Source organism: Mesoplodon mirus, assembly GCF_964341445.2.
Source record: "Mesoplodon mirus genome assembly, chromosome: X".
In the NCBI taxonomy this organism is placed as follows: domain Eukaryota; kingdom Metazoa; phylum Chordata; class Mammalia; order Artiodactyla; family Ziphiidae; genus Mesoplodon; species Mesoplodon mirus.
This window is the reverse complement of record NC_138981.1, coordinates 1,847,066-1,857,184: the sequence shown is the minus strand read 5'-3', so window position 1 is coordinate 1,857,184 and position 10,119 is coordinate 1,847,066. Positions and strand designations below refer to the sequence as shown.

Genomic DNA, 10,119 nt, shown 5'->3' with positions numbered 1-10,119 from the left:
GCTGAGTAGTGAAAAGCTTCTGTGGCCAAAGCTGAGGTTAAATGGTGACACTGTCTTCTTGTGTCATCTCTCTTACTGAAAACCAGTGTCCCTGTTGCAGCCTATGGAGTGCCATGTTTCTCCCATTTTTGGGGTGCTTTTTGTTGGTGAGTTTTGCTGTTTAAAGTGGGCCCCAAGCATAGCACTAAAGACCTGCCCAGTGCCCATGAAGCATGAGAAGGTCGTGATGTGTCTTAGGGAAGAAGTATGTGGAACTGCACCTATATTGTGATGTGTGAAGTGCTTATCCAAGCATACACAATGCAATCATTGCCTCTGCAATGGAGTCACCTGCAGACAGGTAACTGACACAAGGGAGACCGGGGAGGACCGTGTAACGTGCGAGTGAAGAGTATGGAAGAAGGAAAGAGGACAAGTTCCATTTGGGGTGGAGGAACTTGGTAAGGTTTCGGGGGCAAAATGATTTTTGGAAGCTGGGACTTCCAATTGTAGGAGTCGGTCATCGAGAGAAGAGGCTGTGGTCCGAGAGAAAGGGCAGGGAATGGGAAAAGCAAATGGACCAGGAGGGCTTGCAGAAGTGAGACTGGGGGAAAACCAGCAGGAAACCTAGAAAAGCAGACGGAGGTCGGGGACCCTTTCATCCCTAATAATAACTTCTGGGTGTTTGTCTGACCTGGGATCGAGTCCCAGAACAACCGCTTTCAAGGTTAGCCAAGTTTCCTAATTCCTTCCGGTGTCATCTTTAAAAACCAAAAAACAACAGTAGCAACTATTTCAGAGTTTGTGTGGAGTAAATCAAAACAAACAAACAAAAAATGGCATGTAAAACGCTTAACACCATGGCTGTCACACAACACGCTTTTCACAAAATAGCTCAACACAGCAAAACTCCAAAGGCATAGAATAGACTAACGGCCCAAACAGTTAATGATGTGTATTTATAAAAGTTGACGGACCTGAGCTTTACGGCTATTCTCTGGTTGCTTTCTAAACCCAACGCATCCTTATTATTCACAGATCCCATGTTCATGAATTCACCTACTTGTTAAAGTGGATTTGTAATCCCCAGATCAACACCCCTGGTGCTTTTGCTGTCCTTGGTCGACACACAGAGAGCAGCCAAAAAAAAAAAAGAGAGAGAGAGAGAGAGAGTCTCCTGATACACACATTTTCAGCTGAGGTTGAAGAGGGCAACATTCGACCTTCTTGTTTCAGCTCTTAGATTGTAAACAAGTCTCCTTTTCACGGGCTCTTGAGCGCCATGTTTTTCTCAGTGTGGTGACTTCTGTTTATGATTTTGCTGTTTAAGACTGCCCCACGCATCGTGTTGAAGAGCTGTCTATTTTTTCTAAGCACAAGAAAGCTGCCATGTGCCCAACGGAGAAAATCCACACGTTGCATAAGCTTGGTTCGGGCTTGAGTGATTATTTAGCACTGTTGGCCATGAAAGCAACATGGATGAATCACTAATATCTATTCAATACACTGTCTTTAAATAAAAACACAAGTCAAACAAGGTTAGGTATTGGGGCGTTCCCTGGCGGTCCAGTGGTGGTTAGGACTTGGCACTTTCACTGCCGTGGCCTGGGTTCACTCCCTGGTAGGGGAACTGAGATCCCACAGCCCCATAGACAAAAAAAAAAAAAAGTTAGATATTGATTATTGATGAAAATGTAATCAGAGGCTGTAGGAACCTAATCTTGCATTTCCCTTAAGGACACTGGTGGTAGCTTTATAGGACTTGTAACTACTGCAAATAACAAGAATTGCCTGAAATCCCAGTTTTTCTTTCTCCTCAATGGTGACCTCCAACATGGGACGTGTGGAGTCTGCACGTCCTTACAGTTCCAGTGCCCAAGCTGGGCCGCTGTAGGCACTTGATAAATATTGGGTGACACAGTCAAATTAATGGTCTACATTCAGTCTTACAAGAAGCATTTAATAGCATGCAAAAGGCGTCACATTTGTTGAAGAATCGGGATGCGGAGAAATAAAATGCACGGAATTTCTGTACTAAATCATGGCTGAATATCATGTGAAATAGCCACGACAGGAAAAGAATGGTCCTTTGTGCACCGACATCATGACAAATGACGCTTGAGGGAAGCAGTCACGTTATTCCGATTGACTTTCACCAAACATCTGTTTCAGACAGAAGAATGCATGACGTCAGCACAACCTAAAGAATGCAATCACCTCCTGTGTTAGTTTCCTGCTGCTGTTGTAACAAATGACCACAAACGGGGTGATGTAAGACAGCAGGAATTTATCCTCTCACAGCTCTGGAAGCCAGACATCTTCAATCAAGCTGTGGGTAGGAATGCACTGTCCCCTGGGGACCCCAGAAGTAGACTCTCTTCTTTGCCTCCTAGAGCTTCTGAGACCTGCTGGCATTTTTTTTGACTTGTGACCGTGTCACTCCAATATCTGCCTTCATGGCCACATGGCCTTGTCCTGTCTGTCTTGTCCTCTGTGCATGTCATATAAAGACATTTGTCATTGAATTTAGAGCCACCTGGACAATGCAGAATGATTTGTTTGTCTAAAGAGCTTTAGCTTAATTACACCTGCAAAGACTGTTTTGTCACATTCACGAGTTCCGGGGATTAGGAGACGAACATCCTTTTAGGGACCGTCATTCAACCCACTACACCCCCTATGCAGAGAAACACAAAATTATAGGAAAGGAGCAGATAACATTTATTGTTTTTTTTTTAATTGAGATATGTTGACATAAAACATTATGCAGATGACATTTCTCTTTTTAAACCTGAGATACAATTGACATAAAACATTGTATGAGTTTTCGGTGTACAACAGGATGATTTGAAATTTGTATATGCAGATGATGTTTATGATTCAACCCAAGAGTAGAGAGAACAGCCACACAAATGCCCAGAGAAGTAAAAGAAAATAAACCCAAGCCTTTCCAGCAGGCAACATGGGAGGATCCCACTGCAGTGCCATACCAAATTCCTACCCTCGTGTGTTCCCAGAATCTAGTTAAAACGGCATTCATTCCACAAAAACTCATTCAATGACAGTGTGTTAGAGCGAAAAGGAACGGGCTGGAATGTAAAAATCTGCCTTCAGTGGAAACTATACCAGAAACAACATGTGGACCACTTCTTATCATCGGCGTTTCAGAATCGTGGCTGACAGACGGCGTGCATAAATCCCATCCTTTTTTTCAAAGACAATCAATGTAGAAGCCCAGCTAACACAAAGTGGAGATGAGCCAGAAGGGTCTGGAAAGGATAAAGGTAAAATCTGGACTTGTCCTCAGGGGTGGGAACTATCGATGTACTTAGAGAGAGTGCCTGGTGATCAATTTCACGTTTGCTTTCTGGCAAGGAACACGTTTACACATTGGGTTGACGTGTGTGAACACTGAACGCCCTGTTTGGAACGGTCTGCAGTGCCTTGAAGGGTTTGGGTTATGTGATGCCAAATGCATTCGTTCACTGATGGTTTGACTCATTTTATAGGAGCTCCTGGAGCATGTCAGATACACCAGCGTCATGCTGGACAGCTCAGAGAGACATGGATAAACACCACAAAAGAGTTCCATGCCCAGATCAACTAAATCTCAACTCTGAGCTCCATCCAAGGTACATGGGCTCCTTGACCTTTTGTCCTCCAGGGGATGGATGAGGGTAGAATCATATTTTTTTATTTTAATTTTTTACTATTTTTAAAAAAAATTTTATTGGAGTTGGTTTACAAAGTTGTGTTAGTTTCACGTGTACAGCAAAGTGAATCAGTTATCCATATACATATATCCACTCTTTCTTAGATTCTTTTCCCATAGAGGTCATTACAGAGCATTGAACAGAGCTCCCTGTGCTACACAGTAGGTCCTTATCAGTTATCTATTTTATATATAGTTGTGTGTACATGTCAGCCCCAATCTCCCAATTTATCCCTCCGCACCCCTTCCCCCTGGTAATAATAAGTTTGTTTTCTGCATCTGTAGCTCTATTTCTGTTTTGTAGATAAGTTCATTTGTGTCATATTTTAGATTCCACATATAAGCGATATCATATGGTATTTGTCTTTGTCTGACTGACTTCACTTAGTATGATCATCTCTAGGTCCACCCGTGTTGCTACAAATGGCATTATTTCATTCTTTTTCATGGCTGAGTAATATTCCATTGTATATACGTACCACATCTTCTTTATCCAGTCCTCTGTCGATGGACACTTAGGTTGCTTCCATGACCTGGCTATTGTGAATGGTGCTGCAGTGACCATAGGGGTGCATGACTCTTTTTGAATTACGGTTTTCTCAGGGTATATGTCCAGTAGTGGAATTGCTGGGTCATATGGTAGTTCTATTTTTCATTTTTTTAAGGCACCTCATACTGTTCTCCATACTGGCTGCACCAATTTATAGAGGGTAGAATCATTTCTAAGCACAGAGCATGGACAGCCACCCAGAGACCACGCATGGATAAACACAAGGGCTCACGGAACATGCCGCGGCTCTACGCAGCCCCACCGCAGGCAGAGGCGTTGCTGGAGGAGCACGTGGGAACGCTTCTGTGTTTTCTGGGGGAAATTCCTCTCCTGAGCAGCATCTGGATTGGCGAAAACATCTCCCTCTTCTGCCACCTTAGGAAGAGCTAGGACTCCTTATAAGAACCGGGCAATTATTTGGGCCTTCCCAGCTCTGAAATTTAGATCTATATCAGTTGAACTACTTTATACTCTGGGCCAATATCTAGTGCTACCGAGGTGCAGATCTTTATTAAAGACTCTTAGACACCCATCTCCTACTCTAACCTTGCAGTGACCGTACGTGGATGACTTTGGCAAGTGGGAAACGTCATCTCGATTTAAGAAAAGCTGACATGTCATCGCTTCTTGTGCTGCTGCTCTTGTAGTTTGGTTTCAGTACAAGGGCGTTGGTGAAAAACCAGTGCTGATGGTGATATAATTGACTCTGACAATGTGTGACCTACTCCTCGGTGAATTGGCAGTAGTGTAGACTCCGCAGTGTGAGAAAAAGGAAAGAAAGCAGGAATAATCATACTTCGCATCATTTAAACACATCCTTGGAAGAAGATCAAAGGAGAGAGTTCAGTAACAGCGAAGTTCTGTAGAACGGGTGGAGCTGTGACTGGGAAGATGCCCTCATATCCCCAAGCTCGCAGCCTGTCAAAGCACTGGACAGCCTGTATGCACATCCCTTAGGGAGCATCCAGAGTACAGTGGGTTGAATTGTGGCCCCAGGAAACAGAGTCTCTGCAGAGGTGGTGCAGTGAAGGGTCTGAGATGAGGTCCGCCTGGATGAGGGTGACCCTACATCCAGTGACAGGGTCCTTCTAAGTCACAGAAGAGGAGAGACACAGACAGAGAGGAGAAGCCACGTGAAGATGAAGGCAGAGATTTAGAATCCCTCTGTGGCAACAAGTCAAGGAATGCCTGGAGCCCGGGACAAAAAAAAAAAAAAAAAAGAAGAAGCTAAAAGCCTAAAATTACTAAGAAATATAAATACAGTCATATATCAAAAGGCACTTTTTTCCAGCTTTTGAAGCATGCTTGGTATGGCCTCATTTGTGGGACCTCACCAAACACGCTGCTTGCTCTTATCCTGGAAAGAGAATTCCTTATCACTGCATCAGTAGGAATGCAGGCTGCTGAAACCCCACCAAGGCAGAGAGGCACATATATTGTGCTAATTTAAGATGTTTTTGGCTCCCCTACATTTCATAGGAAAAGAAGGAACAGGACCAAGAGAGATTTTTGCCCGACTTCACTGATTTTTATCTAGGACAGAGCATGGAGGATTAACCTCCCTGGTGAGGACCATTAACATCGGTTTGTCTTTGGAACCAGATTTTTATGTGTCCCAGGGCCTTGCTCTTTCCTTTCTGGAGCAGTTTGCAATTCGCTTCCCCCTGAGATTCCGGGGAGGGAGAAACTGCGGTTCCTGCCCGGCTCTCTCAGATAGCTTGAGCAAAACGATAAAATCCCACAGCCCAGGGTCTCAGAGTGCTGGTAGAATGCCACGGATGGGGAAAACAGTTAACGGGTGATCCCCCAAAGGGCAGCCACGTGGTATAAAAGACTCAGATTCTAGTGCTTTTGGTACCAGAATCCTTTTCACCATCGGTTATGGGTCGTTGAACAAAATATTTCAAATCAAAGAACTTGAGTTGTTTTTTTAATGGGTTCCGAAACTCAGCGGGCAAGAGGTGAGAGGATTCCATTGTCCAGTTCTGATCATCTTTTATCCTTTCGAGGCGTGTGCAGGAGTCTGACTCCACACATTCTTCAGGGATTTACGTGCAAACAAAACCTAGACAGTTTTCTGGCCACGTCCATGAGCGACCAGCCGAGCCTCAACTGACAGCAAGTTTCATGACCGTCAAAGGCAATGTTTTCAAGTAGCGCACGTGCAGTTTTCAACCTGGACCCGTAGACCAAACAGGACAGGGGACCACATCCTCACCAGGTCAGGTCTCTTCTCTATATCAGCTGCAGCCTCCACAGCAGAGAAATGACCCAAAGCCCTCATCTCACCCAGTAACCCCCTGTCCTTAAAGAGAGGCATCCCCGATCTGAGCAGACCTTTCATGTCCTGCAAACCAGCCCCAGTTTCTCACGTCAGCTCCATCTCTGCTTGGTCTCAAATCCACCACGCTGGCCTCTGCATCTCCCCTCTCTAGTCCCAGGTTGAAGAATCTCCAGCCTTCTCATGTTATTGAAAATTTAAAACCCAACCGTAGAGGTTTAGTTAGTGCAAGCTCTTCCTTGAAATGTCTGCTAATTCCCCCAAATCAGGATGAACCTCTCTGTCCTCCTAACTCACATGGTGAATGTTTATAACCTCTCTTACTGCACTTGTGTTCTTTGATTACTTGCCAGTTGGAGAAATGCCTCTTTTTCCAGATAGATTCTAAGACACTGAAGAATAAGGGTCCTTTCTTCTCTTCAGGACCTCCGCTGTCACCATCGTATTCTTTTTTTTTTTTTTTTTTTAGTTTCTGCTTTATAACAAAGTAAATCAGTTATACATATACATCTGTTCCCATACACCTTCCCTCTTGCATCTCTCTGCCTCCCACCCTCCCTATCCCACCCCTCCAGGCGGTCACACAGCACCGAGCTGATCTCCCTGTGCTATGCGGCTGCTTCCCACTAGATATCTACCTTACGTTTGGTAGTGTATATATGTCCATGTCTCTCTTTCGCTTTGTCACAGCTTACCCTTCCCCCTCCCCATATCCTCAAGTCCATTCTCAAGTAGGTCTGTATCTTTATTCCTGTTTTACCCCTAGGTTCTTCATGACATTTTTTTCCTTAAATTCCATATATATGTGTTAGCATACGGTATTTGTCTTTCTCTTTCTGACTTACTTCACTCTGTATGACAGACTCTAGGTCTATCCACCTCATTACAAATAGCTCAATTTCATTTCTTTTTATGGCTGAGTAATATACCATTGTATATATGTGCCACATCTTCTTTATCCATTCATCAGATGATGGACACTTAGGTTGTTTCCATCTCCGGGCTATTGCAAATAGAGCTGCAATGAACATTTTGGTACATGTCTCTTTTTGAATTATGGTTTTCTCAGGGTATATGCCCAGTAGTTGGACTGCTGGGTCATATGGTAGTTCTATCTGTAGGTTTTTAAGGAACCTCCATACTGTTCTCCATAGTGGCTGTACCAATACACATTCCCACCAGCAGTGCAAGAGGGTTCCCTTTTCTCCACACCCTCTCCAGCATTTATTGTTTCTAGATTTTTTGATGATGGCCATTCTGACTGGTGTGAGATGATATCTCATTGTAGTTTTGATTTGCGTTTCTCTAATGATTAATGATGTTGAGCATTCTTTCATGCGTGACCATCGTATTCTTGCTTTGAATCTGTGCGTTGTCACATACACGTATTCTGGCATTCACAGGCTTTTCTCTGGGGGGAGGACAATGACGTTCAATCAGAAACATTAGCAACTGGATTGGAAAGGTCATGGCTTGGAGGTGTGAACACAAAATAAACATGACTTCACTTCCCTGGGGGTCAACGTGAAACAACACAATAGCTAAATTTAGCACAAAGCAGAGAGGAAAACATGTTGTCATTCCCATTGAATCAGACACTCACGCCCTGCTTCCAGGGGTCATTTTATCCCTGGCTGGATGCTGGCGCCATGGTACCTCTGAGCAGGGAGCTGACACATGGCCACACTCACAGAGATGTCGCAGACACACGTCCTCTTTCTTCTCTCCAATCGTTGAAAATATATGAAGGTCAGAACGCATATCATAAAGGCAGCTTTAACACAAACCAACGGATCCAAATCAGCCTTGGGTAAAACCTAAACCATGAAATTGGGTGGGTTTACGATGAGTGACACACCAGATCCCTCCCTGAATTAAAACAGTCATTTCACTTCACACTATTTTATTATCCGTTATGGACTAGACTGTGAAATTCATGCAGGGAATAGGGTCCCACCCTAGACTTTTATTTCCCAGATGAAGACCCTGTAGATGATTTACTACATATTACAAAATGGTCCTCAAAACCAAAGGCAAACTAGAATCTACTGCATTACCCCTAAATTCACTGTTGATATTGTGTGTGTGTCTGTGTGTATCACGCATTAGCATATATAAATATTAGTATACACATTTATATATTATTTATTTATATTACATCTATGTATGTAAATATATTTAATATGTGCATATTATTTTATATATGTACATGTATATATTTATATATGTGGTTTATATATTTCTACCTATAGATAACGTACATATATGTATACATATAAATTTGTTAGTTTCTATTAATTCCAATTTATACAGGAATTTGTCTTTCCAAATAAACCTCTGAAATTTTACCCAAGAAAGATTTGCAGCTACAAATAATAAAAAATGGGTTCAAATTAGGTTTAAGGCTCTAGGGGATGTGGTCATGGCATCCACCGCTTTTAATGAAATGGAATAATGTTTTTATAAAAGCTACCCTTAAGAAATGAAGGTTGACACAACCTTGTAATTTATAACTGCATCTCAATGTCTTACGGCTGGCGGATTTTCTCTGGTTATCTGTGAAATGACTCTTATTCTACACCTGCCAGATGTTCTTTCCAGCAGCCATGGGGGTGGAGAAAACGTGGGCTGGATTTAGAGACTAGCCTTCCATCTGGAAACAAGCCAGCTGACCTCTCTTTCTAGATGTGGGATGAGCCATTATGTTCTCAGGGGACTTTTCCGTTCCTAACATTTTGGTGTGTGGACATGACCTCTGTGATTTATCTTACCCTGCACAGCAGGATTAAATAGAAGGGGTATTTTTATCAGCTCTCCTTCAAGAGGGCTCACTTCCTGAGATCTCAAGACGATGTCTTCTAAGGTTATTTCAGCCGGCAGGCAAGCCCACCACCTACAGCCAAGAGACGTTATCCCAAAGCATCCCCATAGAGCTAGGATCAGGTTTCTCTCCAGGTATGAGAAAAAGGGATCTGACAGCCAAGCGACCAAAGACATCGCTTCTCAGTTTCATCTTCATGACGTGGTAATTGGCGGCAAGGCATCTCATGAATGTTTCCTTCGTGGTCCTATTGGTTTTCTAGCTCTAACTAAGCCTCACTCCATGCCCTGCCCTGTGAAGGACGTTAAGCAGCTGCCTTTCTTGGGATTCTAGTCCAAGGAAGGTGCGGGGTGCAGGCTCCCCTCCACTACTCACCCTGTTAATCATCCACCCAACACATACCCCTTTTTCCCCTTTTCTAATTAGTCAAGGAAGCACGACTTTCCTTTCCTCCAAAAACCATCGGAAAATTCAATGAAGGAATCAGCACATAACATAAGTCGCACGAGACCTCTTTGTGTATGTCCCACCTCGCTGAAAGTTTGGGGAATGATGGAGAGACCAATCGCAAACCTGCACAAATTGTTAAAAATTGAATATGAAACTGTCCTTTCCGATCCGTTCAGCTTCCCTGTGAGTGGCAATTCTTCCTGGGTGCCCTCACCCCAGGACGGTCCCCTGGCATCCGATGCCTGGCTATTTATTCCATCTCTCTCTCTCTCTCTCTCCTCTGCCCTGCGTTCATGCAGATGCAAAACAAAAGCAGATAATACCTC

At 43.6% G+C, this 10,119-nt stretch overlaps 1 long non-coding RNA gene across 1 annotated transcript; it reads left to right on the top strand.

Moving 5' to 3' along the window:
* Positions 1-3,060: 3,060 nt before the first annotated feature.
* On the top strand, positions 3,061-4,793 carry LOC309796586. Its single transcript, XR_014292479.1, has 3 exons — positions 3,061-3,263; positions 3,489-3,611; positions 4,357-4,793. It is a non-coding gene; the product is annotated as an uncharacterized lncRNA (long non-coding RNA).
* The last annotated feature ends 5,326 nt before the right edge of the window (positions 4,794-10,119 follow it).